This window comes from Oncorhynchus kisutch, linkage group LG25 (assembly GCF_002021735.2).
Source record: "Oncorhynchus kisutch isolate 150728-3 linkage group LG25, Okis_V2, whole genome shotgun sequence".
Lineage (NCBI taxonomy): Eukaryota > Metazoa > Chordata > Actinopteri > Salmoniformes > Salmonidae > Oncorhynchus > Oncorhynchus kisutch.
The window spans coordinates 15,364,945-15,387,699 of NC_034198.2; the positions used below are offsets into that span (position 1 = coordinate 15,364,945).

Here is a 22,755-nt window from a genome sequence, read left to right on the forward strand (position 1 = left end):
AAGCCATTGAATGTAACTACCATGTCTCTGTCACTAGCAAACACGGGTGGTACTGGTAACTCTAAAATTCACTTGACAGGCTCTCTGGGAAATATCTAAATAAGGCTTTTACACCTTAGTGTTAAAACAACACCCCCAAAACTTTTTCAAGGAGCATTTCTGCCACTTAAAAAGAGCAGACTAAAGGTACTCTTTTGTACCTGTACTATCTTGTCCCCCAGGGTACACTTGGCTCTTTTTCTTAAGACGTCCTCCAGTGATTTTGTAACTGTTTCTCCTGATAAAAAGTGATATCCCAAGTGTAAATATAGTCAAGTACACACACTAAAGTTGTTTTTATTTTTTATGTTAAATTTTTTTTTTGGGGGGGGGGGGGTGGTGGGACAACTGCAAACTTCAAGGAGTAGGGCATTTAAGGAGTTGGTTTGATGGGAAGTCGTGGTGTCATCGGACTTCACCTTGCTTGATGAACACTAGAGGAGCAACAGAGAACAAAAGAGGAATGCCATGTCATGACCCACTTGGATAACCTGTTGAGGTGTGCCATTTGTTAAGTAAATCAGGTGTTAAATGAGGTGAAAAGGAGACTTAAGGTACGAACTGCAAGGGTACAATAATGTACCTATAATTTAAAGTACAAAGAACGTACCTTACATGGTACCACTACTGTGACAAGCATGTAAGAACACATCTAAACCTTTATTTCTGAGAGTGTAGTACATTTTATGAACAGAGACACAGAGCTCTCTCTCTTTTCCCCAATGTATCTCCCTGACACACACACTCTAGTAGAACAGCTCAGAGGGTCAGACAAGGAACAGAACATCTAGCAGAAATCCCTCTGAGCCTAAAGAGTGGTGAAGAGACAGGTCCCCTCAATTCTCCACTGCTCTCCTTCCTTCCCCCTTTCTCTTCCTTCATCCCTTCCTCCTCCCTCTACTCCCGGTTAGAATCCAGCCGGTCCAACTCACTTCATACTCAAACACGTTCTGTTACGTTGAAATAGAGTGAAATCAATCTCATACAGCATATTACATATAATCCAAATGGCAAGTCTACTGGCTCAAATTCATGCATGACTGAGTCTCAATCACTTGTACACACACACACACACACACACACACACACACACACACACACACACACACACACACACACACACACACACACACACACACACACACACACACACACACACACACACACACACACACACACACACACACACACACACACACACACACACACACACACACACACACACACACACGTTGTCTCCCTGCCTAATATATCATGGAGGGTGGCCCTCACTCTCTTAAGATTCATGTTCACACACCATGCCAACCTCTGTACAGAACCAACCTTTGTACACCTGTGTACACCAGCTGGGCAACTCATCTACAGGGTTTGGATCCAGCAGGAAGGACAGGCACTAACAGCCATCTTGGCTGACTGTTGGTAGCAGTCCTTCTCTGTACCAACCCACAGCATGTAGGTATGATTAGGTGCCTGTTACTGCTGTAAAACCAGGTTTACCCTGTTAGTGCTGTTAGCTCTGAGATTACCCCTCAGCCTCTGCTGGGTAGGACCATTGTTTCCCCTCCCGGAGCTCCGGCTGGTTATGGCCTAAGAGAGACCAACCAATGAGATCAATTTCAATCCCCAGAAACGCCCACAGAGCACATACAACACTCTGGAAAAACAACTGGGTCTGTTGGATGAAACACTCATCACTGATGATGAATAATCCCTACTGCGGTTTTACAACCCCTTATCATCGCTGTCTCTCACCGGTGAGTTAAACAACCCTGGTGTTTGGCAGTAGGAGCCTGATACAACTAAATAGCTATGGGAACTGGAAGTGGTCCAACTCAAACAGAGTCAGTACACAGTAAACAAACACAGACCCCCTACAGAGGCTTACCCAATGATGTGTTTTTAGGGCAAGAGTGAATCACTAAAGGAGAGAGAGGGGTATTGTCTCTCTAGACATATGACTCTTTCTCTGTCAGGTCAGTGCTACCCTGCAGCAGAACTATTTCCATTATAGGACCAACATGTGATCCAGACATACAGGTAACTGCCAAAATGAAGGAAACACTAACATGAAGTGTCTTAATAGGTCATTGGGCCACCACGAGCCAGAACACTACAGTGAATACTACAGTAATGTCTGCAAAAACACTACAGTGAATACTATTACACTATTGTTTTTTCTCATGCGTGGTGTTGGCACTCTGGAACATTCTGAGGGTAGAAATGCTATCCAGTTGGTCTGTTCAGTGACGGTAAATGATAAACTGATTTGATGTTTGGGTAGCTAACAGTCAGACCCTTTGGGTGATGTTTGGGTAGCTAACAGTCAGACCCTTTGGGTGATGTTTGGGTAGCTAACAGTCAGACCCTTTGGGATGTGACAGAACTTGGTTGGTCCTCACAGTCACACTCCCTCTGTGCCCAGCTTAATCAGAATGAGACTGGTCTGACAGGATTTGAACTGCATGACGTCCCCTATGACTGGCGAACCCATCTCTCAGGTACTGTACACCATTTGATTGTGAGCCAAATGACAAGGTAGCAGCCAGACTGGTTATTCTACACAAAGCCCCATTCTGCACCTAACTGTTCTTTTTATTCAGTTATTTGGAACAACACAAATATAAATAAATTGTAGTATATAAATGCAAATAAAGAGCATCAAATTATTGCCCTATTGCTGACAAACACACAAATAAAACTAAATTGCACAAATCCTATATCACACAAATAGAATAACACACTTATAAAGAAGAAACTATTGCACTTCAAACAAAAAACACACAAACTAAATTGCACAACTAATTGCACAACTAATTGCATTACTAATTGCATTAGCACTGTGCAAAGTTAGAGGTGCTCTATTTAATAGATTCCCCCGCTCCCCCTACCTCGGGCTTACAGTGGGGAGACCTGAGGTCAACCTACCCCCGCCCCCTCCCCATCTTGTAGTTCTGAGTGGGAGACCTTCCCAGGCAGTAGCCTGTCTAGCTCACAAACTAGAATCAGGGCATCCACTCCGAAAAACGATCACGCAAATGTCACCATTCGGAATACCATTCACACTACTTCTCAAAAGCGCATCGCCTGTTTTTCCAAACAGTGAGTGTAGAAGGGGCACTGGCACTCTGGATCAGATCAAATCAAATTGTAGTTGTCACATGTGCCAACAAAAAAACAGGTGTAGACTTTAGAGTGAAATGTTTACTTACAAGCTGGGAAACCATTTGATTAAAGAGTGACTGTCCCTGTAAAGCAAGTAACTCTTTGAAAATGGCTTATGTGGCATCGATATGAGCCAAACATTATTCTAATGTCAAAATTGAATACAAAGGGGCCTTCCGAGTGACGCAGAGGTCTAAGGCACTGCATCGCAGTGCTATAGGGGTCACTACAGACCCAGGTTTGATCCCGGGCTGTCGCGACCGGGAGACCAACTACATCCCATAGCTACTTATTTGCACAATTGGCCCAGCATCGTCTGGGTTAGGGGAGGATTTGGCCCGGCCGTAATGTTCTTCTCCCATCGCACTCTAGCGACTCCTTGTGTCAGGCTCCTTGCACACTGACTTGTGTTGCCTGTTGTACAGTGTTTCCTCGGACACATTGGTGCAGCTGGCTTCCGGGTTAAGTGAGCAGTGTGTCAAGAAGTAGTGTGGCTTGGCAGGGTCGTGTTTCAGAGGACACATGGCTCTCGACATTCGCCTCTCCCGAGTCCGTACGGGAGTTGCTGCGATGGGACAAGACTAACTAACAATTGGGGTTAAAAAGTTCTAATAATAAAAAATACAAATGTAATTGGAAACATTTTGGACATGAAGTCAGTCTCGTCTAAAACTGAGTTTAGAACCTCAGCGTGTCACAAAGAGTAAATTAAAGTGGGGTTTGGATTACAATTATGTCAAATCATGCCCCCTTTTGCCAAGCTCCACGTGCAAATCACCCCTTTGTCCACTTTGCTTCCCTTCATTGAATGGGGCTCCATTGTTTCATAGCCCCCAAAGCATTCAAAGGATCACGGGCCTTATACAGATTGATCATGCATCCACAGCCAAAGTTCTATGGTTGACATGCTGAAGGACCCCAGCTAGTATGCAGAATAGGTGCTTGGAGTTCGTCGTCTCCCAATTATGCAGCAGTAACGCCTGCTTGGTCTGCAACGACCGGTAGTGGTCAGTATAACCAGAGATACTGAAATATAATGACTTCTGGTATAACTTAGCTAACGCCGTTAAATAACGTTATTGCTGGTTATGGAGGTAACCATATTATTTTATAAAGTGAGGCAGGCTAGCTAATGTTAGCCTACAAGGCAGATTTGCATGTTAGTTCGTTGCGCATACAAGTGTTTTCTTTATCTTTTAGTGCAAAACAAAATAATGGATGCAGCTATGGTGGTAGCTAACTTATGTCTGAGTCTGACTGATACAGTGAACTAGGAGCAACAACCCGTAACGGTGTCACCAGCCTGAATCTGATCTAATCTGGAGCTACAGTCAGTCTACATCTGTAAAGCATAGACTTATTTTTTCCATTAGTTACTACACCTATAAAGTTGTCAATCTTAAAAATGTATGAAAACAAAAATTTGCTTTTTGGTCTTAAATGAAGGTCAGGCATTAGGTTAGCAGTGTGGCTTTATGACTTTGTGGCTGTGGTAACTAGTGACGACCTAGAATTAGCTTGACCCTAGTTACTGCCCTGATTACACAGATGGCTTCATCAACCACGGTAATGTATGTTATGCCCGGTATGATAAACGAGTAGGTTAATTACACAGCCTAACAGATACAAGCAGTAGTCATTTTGGTTGTGAAGTGCATTATCAAAAAGCTTTGTCCTTTCTTTATAACAGAATGCAGTTCATCACTTGGCTGTCTAGTATATCACCCTGTCACAGTCAACCCCAGCTCATAAGATCAGGAAGTACATTGTTTATGAGTATTGCCTGCTGCAGTTGTTTGAGATGTCCAGTTTTCAGCCAAACATGCAACATAGAGAAGACCAGCAAGTGAACCCTCAGCATCACGCAGACATGCCTTCGCTGTGAGCATTCCTATAAATGTATCGGGAGGACACTTGAATCAGGTTGGTGACATTTGACCTGGTCATAGTCAAAACAGTTTTGAGTTTTGTTCCAATTTACCTTCATAATTGTTAGGAGAATTTTGTTCTCAATGTTCTTAAACTGAAATTCAATTAAACTACTCAGTCTGCAACCCAGAGTTTGTAAGATTCTGGTTGAATGAAACAGACAGAATCCCAGCTTACAATAGTCAACATTTTTATACACGAGAGCTCTAACATCATACAATGGTTATATACCTCATATTTGGTCATAACTGCCCCCCCCCCTCTTTTCCTAACACTGTCAATACAATTGACCAGTCTTCTCCTACACATACATTGCTTATCATATCCTGCAACATGTTACATCATCTCCTGCAAGCCTAATGGGTTTTCCCCTCCCTGGGTGGGGAGGCCTCTTTTCCTGTTATCAGTTTCACAGTGGTCACAAGTTGTCTGTTGACAGTTCCTCTTTTCCTGTGCACACACACACACTGTCTCGCCTACATTGCTAAATAGTAAAGTCTTAACTTGTCCAAAGCACAAACATTAAAGAATTCTAGTCGTATGATTACAAATACATTTCCCTCCACTATACAGTGACAGGGTGGAATACATTTAGTCATTATCTTAACATCCCCTTAAACATATAAATCATATACATTTCTACATCAATAATCTAGCCTGGTCTAACCAGCCTGATTGTTACGTTTCCCATTTCATTTCACTTCAGATATCGGGATATCTGAAGTGAAATCGAAAGGTGAACGCATAGATCAGATTAGTTCCACCAGGCTAATCATAAACACCATTGATAGTGTAATCAGTGCTCTGTGTGTGTGTTTGTTTGTGCGTGAACGACCAGTATCTTTTATCAGTGGCCAGAAGCTTATCTACACTGCCATGCCCATCAATAGAGCGCTGGCAAAGACCTTACCTCCAGTCTCACCTCTGGCCTACTCACAATGGTCGTCGATGGGGAGACCAGAATTAGGTAGGTTTAGTCTGACCTGTTCAAACTTCAACATTGTATATGTTTGTTTGTCAGATATCACCTATCCTAACTGCCATTGGTAATAGAACAGTGACTGTGTACTGTTTGTGTTCACAAATGCATCTCCGGAGCCAGCACTTGGAGACTTGCAAGATGGAGTCCAGACTGACAGACAGGCTTGATATTGATGTCTCTAAATGGAGAGAGACCTGGCACTAGTCAGGTACTATTTTAAATGTTTTATTATTTAATTGAATGGTATTAGTCAAAATGGAGAGAGAGAAACCTTGTGTATTATGCACCAGGGTCAGGGAACTCCTGTTGTATACGGGACACCAGGGTCAGGGAACTCCTGTTGTATACAGGACACCAGGGTCAGGGAACTCCTGTTGTATACGGGACACCAGGGTCAGGGAACTCCTGTTGTATACAGGACACCAGGGTCAGGGAACTCCTGTTGTATACGGGACACCAGGGTCAGGGAACTCCTGTTATATACAGGACACCAGGGTCAGGGAACTCCTGTTATATACAGGACACCAGGGTCAGGGAACTCCTGTTGTATACGGGACACCAGGGTCAGGGAACTCCTGTTGTATACGGGACACCAGGGTCAGGGAACTCCTGTTATATACAGGACACCAGGGTCAGGGAACTCCTGTTGTATACGGGACACCAGGGTCAGGGAACTCCTGTTGTAGCAGTGTGAAGCGCAATTGAGTTTGCATCATCTGTGGATCTGTTGGGGCGGTATGCGAATTAGGGTGGGTACATGGTGTCAAGGATGATGGTGTTAATTTGTGCCATGACCAGCCTTGTAAAACACTTCATGATTACAGATGTGACTGCTACGGGATGATAGTCATTCAGGCAGATCGTCAATGATCTTGAGTGGCAGGCTTGTCACATTCAGATTCATCCTCCCACGGGCCCTTCCCAGAGGGCCATGGCTACTGGGTGAGGATGTCAAATCTCTGCGTACGCTTGGGTCAGAAGATCCCTGCGTAACGGTGGTTACCAGGACTGGTTGTAAAGCAGAAAAGTGATCTCTGCTAAACAGGGCACCCCTGGTCATCGAGGGGCTCGAAGATGAGGGATAAGCCTGTTACATCACTCTGCTAAGAGTGAGGGGTACCAGGCAGAGGGGAGAGAAAAAGCATAGGGCATCACCCTTAACTCTACCTACTGTACATGTACATACTGCCTCAACTAACCGGTGCCCCCACACATTGACTCTGTACCGGCACCCCCCTGTATATATTGTTGTTGTTTTACTGCTGCTCTTTAATTACTTGTTACTTTTTTTTTAAACAGATAAGAATAAAATATAAAACTGCACTGTTGGTTTGGGGCACGTAAGTAGACAGTACAACAGTACCTAGTGGTGCGTTTATCACCGTGTAGGGATGGAGTCTCCAAAAACACTCATAGAGTTGTCGCTTCAAACAATTTGTCTCTTGATTCAGTCTGGATAGATGCAGAAAGCAGGCTCTCAGCGGTTGGTAATGTGCCAGCGCACGCGAGTCATGCCCACTGCTAGGGGAGCAGAGAGGGTGTCCCAGTTAACTGCCTGAGGCCTATGAGCATAGTGTTTCTTGCAAAGCATGCTTGATTCTCTTGGACCTCGCCCCTAGAAAGTGGCCACTGGCATTGGCTATTCTGTGTCACCGAACAGGGCTTTGCAGGAGAGCGCAGCCAACGGAATGGTGTAATCCATCAACCGGTGTAGGTAGAAGTAAGAAGGAAACATGCTGGTTACATAGATGGGTAACACTTCATTTGGATAGTCAATCTGTAGATGTTCTACAGACTCTCCGTAACATTTCAACTAACTATCCACTAACCCTAGCTCTAAATCCTAACATTAACCATTATCCCAACCCTAAATGTAATCCTTGCCCTTACCCTAACCTTAAGGGGAGAGAGTTTTAACTTGGAGGGCACAAAAACTACCGAATGTTAGGTGAACTGGACCAGAGAGCCAAACTAGCAGTGTGGCAGGCCGCTAGAGCGTTATGCCTAGGTTAGCAGCAGTGTTGACTGGAGACTTGAACTTGTGGCGAAATCCTGCACGGAGCCTTCACCGTGCGCTGCCACTTTAAGAGCGCATCAGCAGTAAGGAAGGAGGAAATAAAGACAGCTTTTTCAGCTCTCTGGGGAGGAGCTCTTGGTTGGCGCGACAGTTTGATTGTGTGTCCTATGCTGCAGAAGTTTGGTTTATTTTCAGCGTGTGTAGTTTATAACGTATTTAACTCAATCATCGGTGTGACAGCTCTAGGTCGCGGTTGTTATCGTTTGGGACCGCGCCGGTTATGGATCGCATGGATTAGTAGCAACATTGTTGCGAAGTTTTGACATACAAACCAACAAACCATCGGACGGTCAGACAGTACACCAGCAAGCCTGAAGAGCACAGCTAAGATCTCTCTTGTTCTCTTTCTCTTCCCGCAAACTTCCAGTGCTTTACCCTGCAACAGACGTTCTATTTTTCAAATGCACTTCCCATTGAAGTTCATTAGAGCTGGACTATTATTGCTCTGCCAGAAGTATTTGGGTGGACATTTTAGTTAAAAAGGAGGTTGTTTGCAAGTTGTTTATTGTTATTTGAACTGTATTGAGGTGGGGTGTACTAATGGCATGTGGCCGAGAAGATTGTGGACATTTTTCCTCGTGGAGTGCAATGTAATCATGTGGTTAGAGCATTGGACTAGTTAACTGTACGGTTGCAAGATTTGATCCCCCGAGCTGACAAGGTGAAAATCTGTCGTTCTGCCCCTAGTCCTAAATAGTCCTAACCTGAACTAATCCAGGTTAGCAGGCAATATTAACCAGGTGAAATTGTGTCATTTCTCTTGCGTTCATTGCACGCAGAGTCAGGGTATATGCAACAGTTTGGTCAGCCTGGCTCATTGTGAACTAATTTGCCAGAATTTTACATAATTATGACATAATATTGAAGGTTGTGCAATGTAACAACAATATTTAGACTTGGGGATGCCACCCGTTAGATAAAATAGTGAACGGTTCCGTATTTCACTGAAATAATAAACGTTTTGTTTCTTCGAAATGATAGTTTCCGGATTCGACCATATTAATGACCAAAGGCTCGTATTTCTGTGTGTTGTGTTATAATTTAAGTCTGATTTGATAGAGCACTCTGACTGAGCAGCAGCAGGCTCGTAATCATTCATTCAAACAGGACTTTAGTGCGTTTTGCCAGCAGCTCTTCGCAAGCACAGCGCTGTTTATGACTTCAAGCTTATCAGCCTAATGGCTGGTGTAACCGATGTGAAATGGCTAGCTAGTTAGCTGGGTGTGCGCTAATAGCATTTCAAACGTAACTCGCTCTGAGACTTGGAGTAGTTATTCCCCTTGCTCTGCAAGGGCCGCGGCTTTTGTGGAGCGATGGGTAACACTGCTTCGAGTGTGGCTGTTGTCGATGTGTTCCTGATTCGAGCCCAGGTAGGGGCGAGAAGAGGGACGGAAGCTATACTGTTACACTGGCAATACTATAGTGCCTATAAGAACATCCAATAGTCAAAGGTATATGAAATACAAATGGTATAGAGATAAATAGTCCTAACTATATTAACTACAACCTAAAACCTCTTACCTTGGAATATTGAAGTCTCATGTTAAAAGGAACCACCAACTTTCATATGTTCTCAGCAAGGAACTTAAACTTAACCTTTTTTACATGGCACATATTGCACTTTTACTTTCTTCTCCAACACTTTGTTTTTGCATTATCTAAACCAAATTGAACATGTTTCATTATTTGAGGCTAAATTGATTTTATTGATGTATTATATTAGGTTAAAATAAGTGTTAATTCAGTATTGTTGTAATTGTCATTATTACAACCCAAAAAAATTGCAGATTTTAATCGGTATCGGCTTTTTTTGGTCCTCCAAGTATCTGTATCGGCGTTGAAAAACCATTATCGGTCGACCTCTTCTATGAACACCCCCCCCACATTCATACCCTCTGCACTCCTCCACTGGATGATAATACATATGACTGCAAATCCTCTGTTGATGACTGGGTTCTTTCTTGTATGAAGTTGCTGTTCAATTGCTCTGCCATTTATTATTATTATTATTATTATTATTATTATTATTATTGTATGAGGTATTCTTGGTGGGGTTACCCCTGTGCTGTGGGTTTTATAGGGTGTGTATTCTCTTTTCTCTCCACTGGCTATCTGGTAAACAGGCTACACTCTAGGCAGTCTCTTCTTCTGTGTGTAGGTTTGGTAGTGGTACTCTCTCTATTCTTCTCTTTTCCTTTCGGCATGGTTAAGACCTGCCTGGTGCCTGAACAAAAGCTTTATCTTTACCCCTGTCTAATAAATACTGCTACCAACTATTTAGGAGGACGGGAGACCCACTGTAAACATTTTAATAAAGACATTTTATAGTAAAATATAATTAGTAATGGGAATGAGAGGGCTACTTACGCCATGTTGGGAAGGGATCACAGCAGTGATTTGAATGAGGGTATGAAGCATGAGTTAAGGTGTTCAGAGGCTTGACTTCAGTGCAGGACCTGGGTTGAGATGTTCAGAGGATTCAGTGCAGGACAAGCTCATCATGGATGGATGGTGTTGGAGAAGAACTCAACTCTTCCAATGAGGACAGGATTTGACTGGGAAGACCAAAAAAAACAACTTAAAACACAGTTAGACAAAAGAGCTAAGAATGGGTTAGTCAAAGCAAGAATTACAATCACATTTTATGAGGAATAATGTGATTGTTATTAAAATTACATGCAGTAATGAGAGAATTGACAGGGCTACTCAGTGTGTCACGCCCTGACCTTAGAGACCTTTCAGGTCTCTATTTGGTTTGGTGAGGGTGTGATTTGGGTGGGCGTTCTATGTTTTTGTATTTCTATGTTTTGGCCGGGTATGGTTCTCAATCAGGGACAGCTGCCTATCGTTGTCTCTGATTGGGAATCATACTTAGGCAGCATTTTCCCCTTTTGTCATTGTGGGAAGTTGTCTTTGTTAGGGGCACTGTAGCCCTTGTAAGCTTCACGGTCATTTTTGTTATTTCTTGTTTTGTTGACGACATTTGACTAAATAAAATAAAATGTACGCTCACCATGCTGCACCTTGGTCTTCCTTGAACGACGGCCGTGACACAGTGCCTGTAGAGGAAATATTCAGTGAGCCACTGAATGAGAGGGCACATGAGACATGGCTTCAGTTCAGTACAGAGTTGACACTGGAAGTGGAGTAGTCATCTCCTCTTAAATCAGGGAACAGGAGGGCATTTCGCTGTAAATAGCAGATACTGTACGTTCCATTACAACAGTGCCATCATAGGTTTGGGCAACCAGTTTCTCCATTAAGTTCAACTCCGACAAAGTCAAACACAGACTGCGCATTTCACCCACTTGACACATCAAAGTAACCCAAGAAAAGTTCATGAATAAAGCCTGGATCATCCGCATACCTGACAACAACTGCAAGTGACAGCTGATGTCTGTGGTTTCCTCCATTTGCCAATGTGAAAAAAGAATTGACTGTGTCAACCTCTCTTTTAATCTCACTTTTAATGGATTTATTTCGACATCACAGAGAAAACAGAAGAAATGTCCATGTGCTCAGCAAGTAAAGCGTAATAATGTGAAATTACCTCTGCAAGCTCCTAGTAGTTGCCCTTGTTAGCGGAACTTTCCCTCATCTTGTCCCCTTGCTTCGTCCCACAAAATACATCTCTGGTTTGAGGTCTCTGTAAACTATGCCAAGATGGTGCAGGTGGTCGAGGGCCAGAGCCAGCTCTGCTAGGTAGAATTTGACATCTTCTTCTATAAACATAACCTAGTGAGAACTGGACACATTTTACTGTCTGTTCTGGCCTCCGAAGGAAGAGTCACAGTCAACACAACTCCTAATACAACATTATATCATATTACTAAATACAGTTAACAGAGCTACAGTACACATAAAATAATATTATATACATTATATTAAGTTAACACTATTTACACATTTAAATACAGCCATATTGTTTATCATTGCACACTGTGGCCAGTTTATTAGGTACACCACTCCGTTCATAATAATGGTTCGCTCCGACAGACAGTGAGTCACGTGACCGTGGCTTGCTATATAAAGCAGGCATTGAGGAATTCAGTTACTGTTTGATTGAATGTTAGAATGGGGAAAATGAATGACTTAAGCCAGTGCGTGTGGTATGATTGTTGGCGCCAGGCGCGTCGTATCTCAGAAACGTCTGGCCTCTTTGGGTTTTCATGCACGACAGTGTCTAGGGTTTCCCCGAGAAAAACATCCAGTCAGCGGCAGTCCTGTGGGCGAAAACAGCTTGTAGATGACAGAGGTCAAAGGAGAATGGCAAGAATTGTGCAAGCTAATAGGCGGACCACAAACCGGCAAATAATGGCGCTGTACAACAGTGGTGTGCAGAACGACATCTCATCATAGATGGGCTATTGCAGCAGACGACAACACCAGGTTCCACTCTTATCAGCTAAAAACAAGAAGCGGCTCCAGAAGCGGATCACCAACATTGTACAATTGAGGAGTGAAAAAACATTGCCTGGCCCGACGAATCCCGGGTTCTTGAGGCATTACGCATTACAGGATTTGGCGTAAGCAGTCCATGGCCCCACCCTTCCTGGTGTCAATGGCTGGTGGCCTGTACCAATGCCAACTCTTACATGCACAAAAATGCAGTACCCCTGTTTCTCCAACCTTCTAGTTGTGTTGCACAGGTTGACTATGCAGAATCTGATGTGGGCAATGAAAGGGCTTCTTCAAAAAAAAAAAACATTGTCGTTATCTAGCCGTTCTGGTGAAAAAAACTGCACTCTAGTAGTAAAGTTAGCAGGGCAAATTTAAATAAATGGCCCTAATGCTACAAAAAATGTATTTCTAAAACCAAGAAAACAATATATAATCTGCCTGCTCCGTCTCCTGTAGATTGAAGAAACTAATTTGAATGGAATAATATCGTAAAAATGCTAAATAACTATTCGATATCTCAATATATCCTACAATGTCACCAACTCGGCAAGCTTCTAAATCACACGTGTAGTACTAGGTACATTTTCTAGGTACATTTTCTGATCCTTTGCTTGGATGGACATGTCAGTTCATTCAGCAATAGCTTTGATTGGTTGAAGGACGTCCTCCGGAATTCATCATAATTACCATGTACTGTAGGTCTATGAAGGGGGGTTGAGGAGCACGAGCCACATAGGTTTTGTATTGAATTCAATGTACGCAGAAAAGGAAGGAAAATAGCTGTCCTCCGGCTATACCGTGGTGCTACCCTAGAAGGTGCTATTGAGACTACTGTTTTAATCAGGTATTTGGTGACGTGAATATATTTAATATAGTTTTATCTAAAAAGGATAACTTTTTCGCTCACACTCTTACCCTGGCAGATCTCTCCATGGTGTAGGCCAGGCCAGAGTGAACAATGTCCTTCTCAGAAGCTCCTGGAGTGGAGAGGAAGGAAATATGTGTTGTCAAACTGCCAACATATTACGTAATGTGTGTGTGTGTGTGTGTGTGTGTGTGTGTGTGTGTGTGTGCTCACAGCGACTCTGGTCTGGAAGTCAGCGGTGGGAACAGGGATCGGTCCTCCCTGTTTTCCAAAATTCCTCTCCAAACTCTCCTGAACAGACACAGAGACCGCGAGGGATATAGTTAGACAGCAATGTAGCAATGTAACCTGATCATTGGCAACCATCGTATTTTCAAGTATATCCAATCGATCAACATTCATCCCTGAAGTTTCATCTGGGTTCACTCACACATTTCAGATTAGTATCGTTTTCATTCAGTCAAAACCTGAACATCAGAAAGGCTCTGGCACGTCACCTTAAATGAACCTACGTTATATACGGGAGTGGCCAGCGGAAATATCACCAGTTACACTTCCTTCGCGGTCATCTTTTCAGTTGTCCTTACAACTCTGAAAACACAGAGACCATTTCCTAGAGAGGACACAGTACTGTATCTCCTGCTACACCGAGGTTGTTAAAGGAAGAGGAAAAGGCTTCAGAACTGAACGAACACAGATCTTCTACAGACCGAGAAAGCGGACACACAGCTCCAGAGTGAGTACAGATTAAAGACTTCCAATATTAGTCAAGAAAATACAGGGCCCTGCTCCTAATATTTAACCTGGCTTTTTTGTGAAAGAGAATATGTTGTTAATGAGTGACCTAGATAATAAATACATTAACATCTTTATTACAGGTGGTAGTAAACAAACAGTCAAAGGAAATCTAGTTGCCACATCTAGAAATGGCAGAGGTAAAACTGAACAATTTGCCCCCCCTCATCCCCTACCCTGAGGGGATGACAGATGAAAAGGAAAAGAAAATATTAAAAAAAAACATTTTGCAGAGAAATCCAGAGACTTTATATCGTGATGAAAGAAAAAAGGCTCCATGCGACCTCATTTTCTACACAACAAATGGTTCTAGATGGGAAGAGGAAATACTGAAACACTATCCTGAGGGAAAACGGTGGGATAAAAGATCTAAGGAATATTTCAAACAACTGAAAACAAAGGCAGGCACTATAAATGTGTATTATACTACTGGGATAATCATGGTGCAGGATCATAGTGAGACGTTAAAGATATTCCCAAAGGATTTCCCAGCCTTGAGAGAGAGAGTGAGAAAGAGCGTCGGGACGACAGAGGATGTCTTGAAGAAAATGGCAGAGCTAGGCATTGAGGAAAGTGGAGAGCAGAGGAAAAGAGAGAGTGAGGACATAAAAGAAGAAGACATAAAACAGGAAGACATAAAGGGGGAAATAAAGGAAGAGGTGGAAGGAGGAAAAGGGAAGCACTGAACATTCCAGGGCAGATCAGAAGAGAAACATTATTTTAGGGGATGTATAATTTGATGAACAGTTATGCTATAGCCTGCTGTTCCTCTCACCGTATTTCATGTGTTTCTTATCTGTTGTATCTTTTACCTTTTAATGTTTGTGTTTTATTGAGCTTGTATGAAAAATGCATTCATAAGTGCTCACCATCATCATTATCTTGCTTTGGTTATAGTTTCACTTTCCCAATGATAAAGGTGCTTAATGAAAAAAGGTGGTGGTCCCTGTGAATTTCCCCAGCAATATGTGTTTCATTTAGTTTCAAAATGTGTGTTCTAAAATGTATCAAGATTTTTGAAACACAATTCTAATAAAGTTTGATTTAACAAGTGTCAGGAGTCAGTGTCACGAACCGGCTCAAAGCCCGTAACAAAGGGAGACAACGTGGAGATAAGGATTAACAAAATATATATTTATTAACTAAAGCAACTAAGAAAAATATACAATGGTGTGTGTAATCAGTAATCAGTAGTGTAAGTGAGTGTTTGGCATGCATGAATGTGATAATGCAGGGTGTTGAAAGGTGCTGTCGCAAACAACCCAAAAACCACCAAGAAACACAACAAAATCCATAAAGGTGTCTGCATGGAGAGAGTCTCTTCCATGAATGTGGAAGAGGTCTATTTATCCTGGGAGACACCTGGCCCACCTGTAAGTGAGAAACCTACATGACAAGTACTGACCGTGTATTGTGTTCCCTATGGTTAAAGAACAGAGCAGAAGCGCTGAACTCTCTGTTCAGAACTCAGACCTACAGGTTATGGAACATTTGCTCTTTTAGTATTTCTGCAGTATGTTTCCTCAAGGAGAAGGCTTCCCACTTCTATGTCAAAGATAATGCAACAAAAACACTTTAGTGAATACTACAGTAATGTGCCCAAAAACACAACAGTAAACACTACAGGATACTACAGTCCGCAAAAACACTACAGTAATTACTATAGTGTATATACACACACACTACTCTTTTTTTACACAGCATTTATACTATAGTATACTGCAGTAAATACTACGTAATGTTGGATTCTGTGTTTTACATTATAGCCATTACCATATATATGATTGAATATTATCTGCTGTTGGCTTGTGTGTATGTATGTATGTGTTATGCAACATAGCTGACTTGAAACATTGTTAACAGTTTCAAGGCCATGGGCCTTTCACATGATGGAAAAATACAGAGTAGCATGAAGACAGGAACTGTGCAATGAGTTGGGGGGGGGGGGCACATTCAGAGCGGGGTGTTGGGAGAACAAGCAGTCTTTTGTTAGATAACAGGAGCCAGGTACGAGATTACGGTATGGAGCATGAGCCATAGATATTCTTCACAGCAAGTTACATCTATCAACTGGAGCGCCCTGGGGCTGGTACCAGCTCGTATGACAAACAATCAATAATAGGCTGGGGGAGTCTAAACCACGCCCAGTCTCTACTGTGATAGGCCAACAGACGGGTTGGGACAATGTCGATCACAGTATAAGAACACTGTTTACATACATCTTGTCAGTTCTCTGTTCTGCCCTGCGTGGTATTACAGTGAGCCCGTATATACGAAAGTTGCATTTCCCATTTATTACTTAGCTAATAAAAAATAAATAGTATACAATCGGTGACTCATTGTTATATTTATCCTGATACCAGATTCAAATTTACGCAACTCTAACAGTATTCACTGTAGTGTTTCTGCAGACACCAGTCCGCAAAAAACACTACAGTGAAATGGAGAACAGAGAAAAATGAGTGTCCCCTTGCTGGAGAGGTGAGTCCTTGGATGACTCTTTTCCAGTCGCTAGTGAAAGTCTACACACACCTTGCACTGTCTGCACTGTCCTGCCTTAAGGAATTATCTGTGTAGGTCACACTACTTCTCAAAAGCACGTCGCCTGTTTTTCCAAACAGTGAGTGTTGAAGGGGCACTGGCACTCTGGATCAGATCAAATGGTGTTTGTCACGTGCCGAAAAAACAGACTTTAGGGTGAAACGTTTACTTACAAGCTGGGAAACCATTTGATTAAAGAGTGACTGTCCCTAAAAAGCAAGTAACTTTGAAAACAGCTTATGTGGCATCGATTTGAGTCAGAGCTGGGTCTTTCAGCATGACAATGATCCCAAACACACCGCCTGGGCAACGAAGGAGTGGCTTCGTAAGAAGCATTTCAAGGTCCTGGAGTGGCCTAGCCAGTCTCCAGATCTCAACCCCATAGAAAATCTTTGGAGGGAGTTGAAAGTCTGTGTTGCCCAGCAACAATCCCAAAACATCACTGCTCTAGAGGAGATCTGCATGGAGGAATGGGCCAAAATACCAGCAACAGTGTGGGAAAACCTTGGGAAGACTTACAGAAAACGTTTGACCTCTGTCATTGCCAACAAAGGGTATATAACAAAGTATTGAGAAACTTTTGTTATTGACCAAATACTTATTTTCCACCATAATTTGCAGTAAATTCATTACATCCTACAATGTGATTTTCTTTCTTCTCATTTTGTCTTTGTCTGTCATAGTTGAAGTGTACCTATGATGAAAATTTCAGGCCTCATCTTTTTAAATGGGAGAACTTGCACAATTGGTGGCTGACTAAATACTTTTTTGCCCCACTGTATGTTTGGAGGAAAACGAGGGATGCTTGCAAGCCGAGGAACACCATCCCAACCATGAAGCACGGGTGTGGCAGAATCATGTTGTGGGGGTGCTTTGCTGCAGGAGGGACTGGTGCACTTCACAAAATAGATGGCTTCATGAGGATGGAAAATTATGTGGATATATTAAAGCAACATCAAGACATCAGTCGGGTAGTTAAAGCTCGGTCGCAAATGGGTCTTCCAAATGGACAATAACCCCAAGCATACTTCCAAAGCTGTGGCAAAATGGCTTAAGGCCAACAAAGTCAAGGTATAGGAGTGGACAACACAAAGCTCTGACCTCAATCCTATAGAACATTTTTGGGCTGAACTGAAAAAGCGTGTGCGAGCAAGGAGGTCTACAAACCTGACTCAGTTACACCAGCTCTGTCAGGAAGAATGGGCCAAAATTCACCCAACTTATTGTAGGAAGCTTGTGGAAGCCTACCTGAAATGTTTGACCCAAGTTAATTTAAAGGCAATGCTACCAAATACTAATTGAGTGTATGTAAACTTTTGACCCACTAGGAATGTGATGAAAGAAATAAAATCTGAAATAAGTCATTCTGACAAATTATTCTGACATTTCACATTCTTAAAATGAAGTGGTGATCCTAACTGGCGTAAGACAGGGAATGTTTACTAGGATTACATATCAGGAATTGTGAAAAACTGAGTTTAAATGTATTTGGCTCAGGTGTATGTTAACTTCCGACTGTATAATATCAATTGTGAATGATGCCCAGCTTGTGTGACTTTTTCGACTCATAGTCCCACACCTCATGTAGCCTTGCCCATAGCCCTATGTTTTGATAAGGTTTGTATCACAACTAAAGTGGCCAAATAACTTCTTACAATTAAGCACATTAATCCGCTTTACAATGGATGTAGAGCCTAACTGGCATACATACGCAGCACGTGAGTTTCAAGTTTGGGGAAGATCATTTTCACCATAAAAATACACTTTTACCCCTACCTACATGTACAAATTACCTCGACTAACCTGTACCCCCGCACATTGACTCTGTACCAGGACCCCCTACATGTAGCCTCATTATTGTTATTTTATTGTGCTACTCAAGAAAATATTTACTAAATAAACTAAACTCTATTTCTTGAACTGCATTGTTGGTTAGGGGCTTGTAAGAAAGCATTTTATGGTAAGGTTGTATTCGGCGCATGTGGCTAATTTGATTTCTAATAAAAGCATGACATGGATAATCGGATTTGCGGTCACTTTTGAGATTGGTGTTTTCCTGCTAATGGAAAGTTTGCGCTTATAGCCTACTGCAATGTGAGCATTGCTGCACTTATAATGTCACGAAATAGAGTAATAGTTTATCAACATTTTAAGCTAAACGTTCTAAATCTGTTGTGTCAGCCACATTGCTTAAAACATATATTTTGAAGCTAGTGGTTGTATTAATTTGGGATCTATCCCATCCCACAACTGCCCCAGACGTGTTTGGAATATTTATTTCTTGCACAGAATAGAATAGGTAAACTTTTGTACTATGGGGTATAGTAGATTGATATAGGCTAGTGTTTTTGCTGTTTGTTAGGCCGACTCATCTTGTTGGCTGATGAAAAGTAAATATGGACAGTTCTTCTAATATCTCCAATATGCTCCAATATGTGTATGTCTTCACTTGTAGCCTGTGAGAAAAAGCCAATCATGTGAAGGAGAGCCACTTGAGTGAGAGGTGCTTTGGATCATGCAGCCGGGAGAAGGGAATTATAATGATTATATTCACCCCAAGGGCACAACAGCCACTGCCCGCAAAAGGCATGGCTTTTTAGGGGGCATTATGGTCACACAAAGGGGATACCGCAGGACATTTGAGGCATTATCAAGTGCTTGTCAAAATGTGAATGAGAGCCTGATGAAGTGTGTACAGCCTGCGCAAAAAAAGAAAAGCAGAGCTTAGGCCTTTCATGAAACTTACAAAAAAATCATCATTAGTCACATCATGCAGCCTTAGAATGTGGTAAAAGTCCAAGCATATAATCCAATGATTGTATCACAACTAAAGTTACATAAATAATTATAAATTAAGTATAGGACTACCTGTTTCTTTGTTCACCACTAAACACAGTACAGCCGCATGTGCATTTGGAGAAAATGTCCTTTCTATTTTATTCAGCTATGTTCAATTGTATTCTTCATACTATAAAATCAAAAAGAATTCCATGGAATTCTAAGCAAATATTGTCTGCTAAATGAACTAGTGTAGCCCACAGCCATATGGCATAGCCAGATCAGTGCCTAACAATTCAGAGTATTCTATTCTGTTCTTCTGAAATAGACTACATTTTCTTCATATCATGTTTCTTTAGACCTGTCTGAAATAATGTATTTATTGTGATGGTGTAGGCTATATCACATGGATTTATTAGACTTTCTAAAATGTAGATGTTCCAAAAGTATGCATCACTGGTTTGTTGGCTGTGCATGGAAGCCAGGCTTCCTGAAGCATTGAGGCTATCCAGCCAAGTGTGTTGAAAATAGGTTAATTACTCAAGACTTTTTACCTTGTAAGCTCAGGGATTCGATCCAGCAACCTTTCGGTTACTGTCCCAACACGCTAACCACTAGGCTACCTGTCTCTCACATTGATTCAAAAGGCTTGCTGGCGAATATTTAAAATGCAGCTTTACACCCTACAGTGTTCAAACAACACTCCCAAACGCTTTGTGCTAAATAAAAGTGTTAATGTGTTGCAGTGAATAAACATGTTCTGTTTACAATCTGAACACTGACGCATTTTCATTGAAATTCTAAATGCCTTGACGAGTTTAAAAAGTGTTATGTATTCAGATCCTAAACACTTGGTTTTATAGTGTACTATACCATTACTACTACTACTACAATTACTTCTACCGTCACTACCACTACTTCACCATAAATACAAAAAGACATAAAGACAACTGCTAGCTACGCCGCGGGCCAGAGCTAGCGCGTGTGGGCCAGAGCTAGCGCGTGTGGGCCAGAGCTAGCGCGTGTGGGCCAGAGCTAGCGCGTGTGGGCCAGAGCTAGCGCGTGTGGGCCAGAGCTAGCGCGTGTGGGCCAGAGCTAGCGCGTGTGGGCCAGAGCTAGCGCGTGTGGGCCAGAGCTAGCGCGTGTGGGCCAGAGCTAGCGCGTGTGGGCCAGAGCTAGCGCGTGTGGGCCAGAGCTAGCGCGTGTGGGCCAGCTAGCTCTGGTCCAGCTCTGGTCCATGGTGTAGCTAATAGATAGCTAGCTAGCAAGCAAGCAATGGTCTGCACTAGCATTGGCCTAGCTCTGGACCGCACTAACTAGCTCTGGTCCAGATTACACTTAGTAACTAGCTAGCTCTGGTCTGCACTCACTGTGGTCTAGCATTGGTCTGCACTAGCTCTGGTCCAGCTCTGGTTCAAGGCATAGCACGTAGCAAGCTAGTTCTGGTCCAGGGTGCAGATAGTAGCTAGCTCTGGTCTCCTTAAATTGTATCAGCATATCGATTGCGCAACTAGGGCTGAAATAACCTTGGATCATTGTTACTCTAACTTCCGCGACGCATATAAGGCCCTGCCCCGCCCTCCTTTCGGAAAAGCTGACCACGACTCCATTTTGCTGACCCCTGCCTACAGACAGAAACTAAAACAAGAAGCTCCCACGCTGAGGTCTGTCCAACGCTGGTCCGACCAAGCTGATTCCACACTCCAAGACTGCTTCCATCACGTGGACTGGGATATGTTTCGTATTGCGCCAGATAACAACATTGACGAATACGCTGATTCGGTGTGCGAGTTCATTAGAACGTGCGTTGAAGATGTCGTTCCCATAGCAACGATTAAAACATTCCCTAACCAGAAACCGTGGATTGATGGCAGCATTCGCATGAAACTGAAAGCGCGAACCACTGCTTTTAATCAGGGCAAGGTGACTGGTAACATGACCGAATACAAACAGTGCAGCTATTCCCTCCGCAAGGCTATCAAACAAGCTAAGCGTCAGTATAGAGACAAAGTAGAATCTCAATTCAACGGCTCAGACGCAAGAGGTATGTGGCAGGGTCTACAGTCAATCACGGACTACAAGAAGAAAACCAGCCAGGTCACGGACCAGGATGTCTTGCTCCCAGGCAGACTGACTAACTTTTTTGCCCGCTTTGAGGACAATACAGTGCCACTGACACGGCCTGCAACGAAAACATGCGAACTCTCCTTCACTGCAGCCGAGGTGAGTAAAACATTTAAACGTGTTAACCCTCGCAAGGCTGCAGGCCCAGACGGCATCCCCAGCCGCGCCCTCAGAGCATGCGCAGACCAGCTGGCCGGTGTGTTCATGGACATATTCAATCAATCCCTATACCAGTCTGCTGTTCCCACATGCTTCAAGAGGGCCACCATTGTTCCTGTTCCCAAGAAAGCTAAGGTAACTGAGCTAAACGACTACCGCCCCGTAGCACTCACTTCCGTCATCATGAAGTGCTTTGAGAGACTAGTCAAGGACCATATCACCTCCACCCTACCTGACACCCTAGACCCACTCCAATTTGCTTAACGCCCAAATAGGTCCACAGACGATGCAATCTCAACCACACTGCACACTGCCCTAACCCACCTGGACAAGAGGAATACCTACGTGAGAATGCTGTTCATCGACTACAGCTCGGCATTCAACACCATAGTACCCTCCAAGCTCGTCATCAAGCTCGAGACCCTGGGTCTCGACCCCGCCCTGTCCAACTGGGTACTGGACTTCCTGACGGGCCGCCCCCAGGTGGTGAGGGTAGGCAACAACATCTCCACCCCGCTGATCCTCAACACTGGGGCCCCACAAGGGTGCGTTCTGAGCCCTCTCCTGTACTCCCTGTTCACCCACGACTGCGTGGCCACGCACGCCTCCAACTCAATCATCAAGTTTGCGGACGACACAACAGTGGTAGGCTTGATTACCAACAACGACGAGACAGCCTATAGGGAGGAGGTGAGGGCCCTCGGAGTGTGGTGTCAGGAAAATAACCTCACACTCAACGTCAACAAAACTAAGGAGATGATTGTGGACTTCAGGAAACAGCAGAGGGAACACCCCCCCCCTATCCACATCGATGGAACAGTAGTGGAGAGGGTAGTAAGTTTTAAGTTCCTCGGCATACACATCACAGACAAACTGAATTGGTCCACTCACACAGACAGCATC

At 43.2% G+C, this 22,755-nt stretch overlaps 2 long non-coding RNA genes across 9 annotated transcripts in view; one reads left to right on the forward strand and one right to left on the reverse strand.

Annotated features, from left to right (window-relative positions):
* Positions 1-365: 365 nt before the first annotated feature.
* The window catches only part of LOC109870603 (uncharacterized), a 52,223-nt gene continuing 29,833 nt past the window's right edge, over positions 366-22,755 (reverse strand). The window contains exons 1-7 of one of the 8 annotated variants that reach the window (XR_002252190.2): positions 13,968-14,079; positions 13,669-13,746; positions 13,506-13,567; positions 11,740-12,412; positions 11,203-11,248; positions 10,557-10,744; positions 366-473 (exon numbers count right to left, since the gene is read on the reverse strand). This is a non-coding gene — a long non-coding RNA (uncharacterized LOC109870603). Of the gene's footprint in view, positions 474-10,556; positions 10,745-11,202; positions 11,275-11,739; positions 13,568-13,668; positions 13,786-13,885; positions 14,080-22,755 lie in introns of those variants that run through there. The other 7 variants (XR_002252189.2, XR_002252188.2, XR_004205428.1 and 4 more) reach the window with 7 other exon arrangements.
* On the forward strand, positions 13,672-15,304 carry LOC109870605 (uncharacterized). Its single transcript, XR_002252195.2, has 2 exons — positions 13,672-14,191; positions 14,334-15,304. It is a non-coding gene; the product is annotated as an uncharacterized LOC109870605 (long non-coding RNA).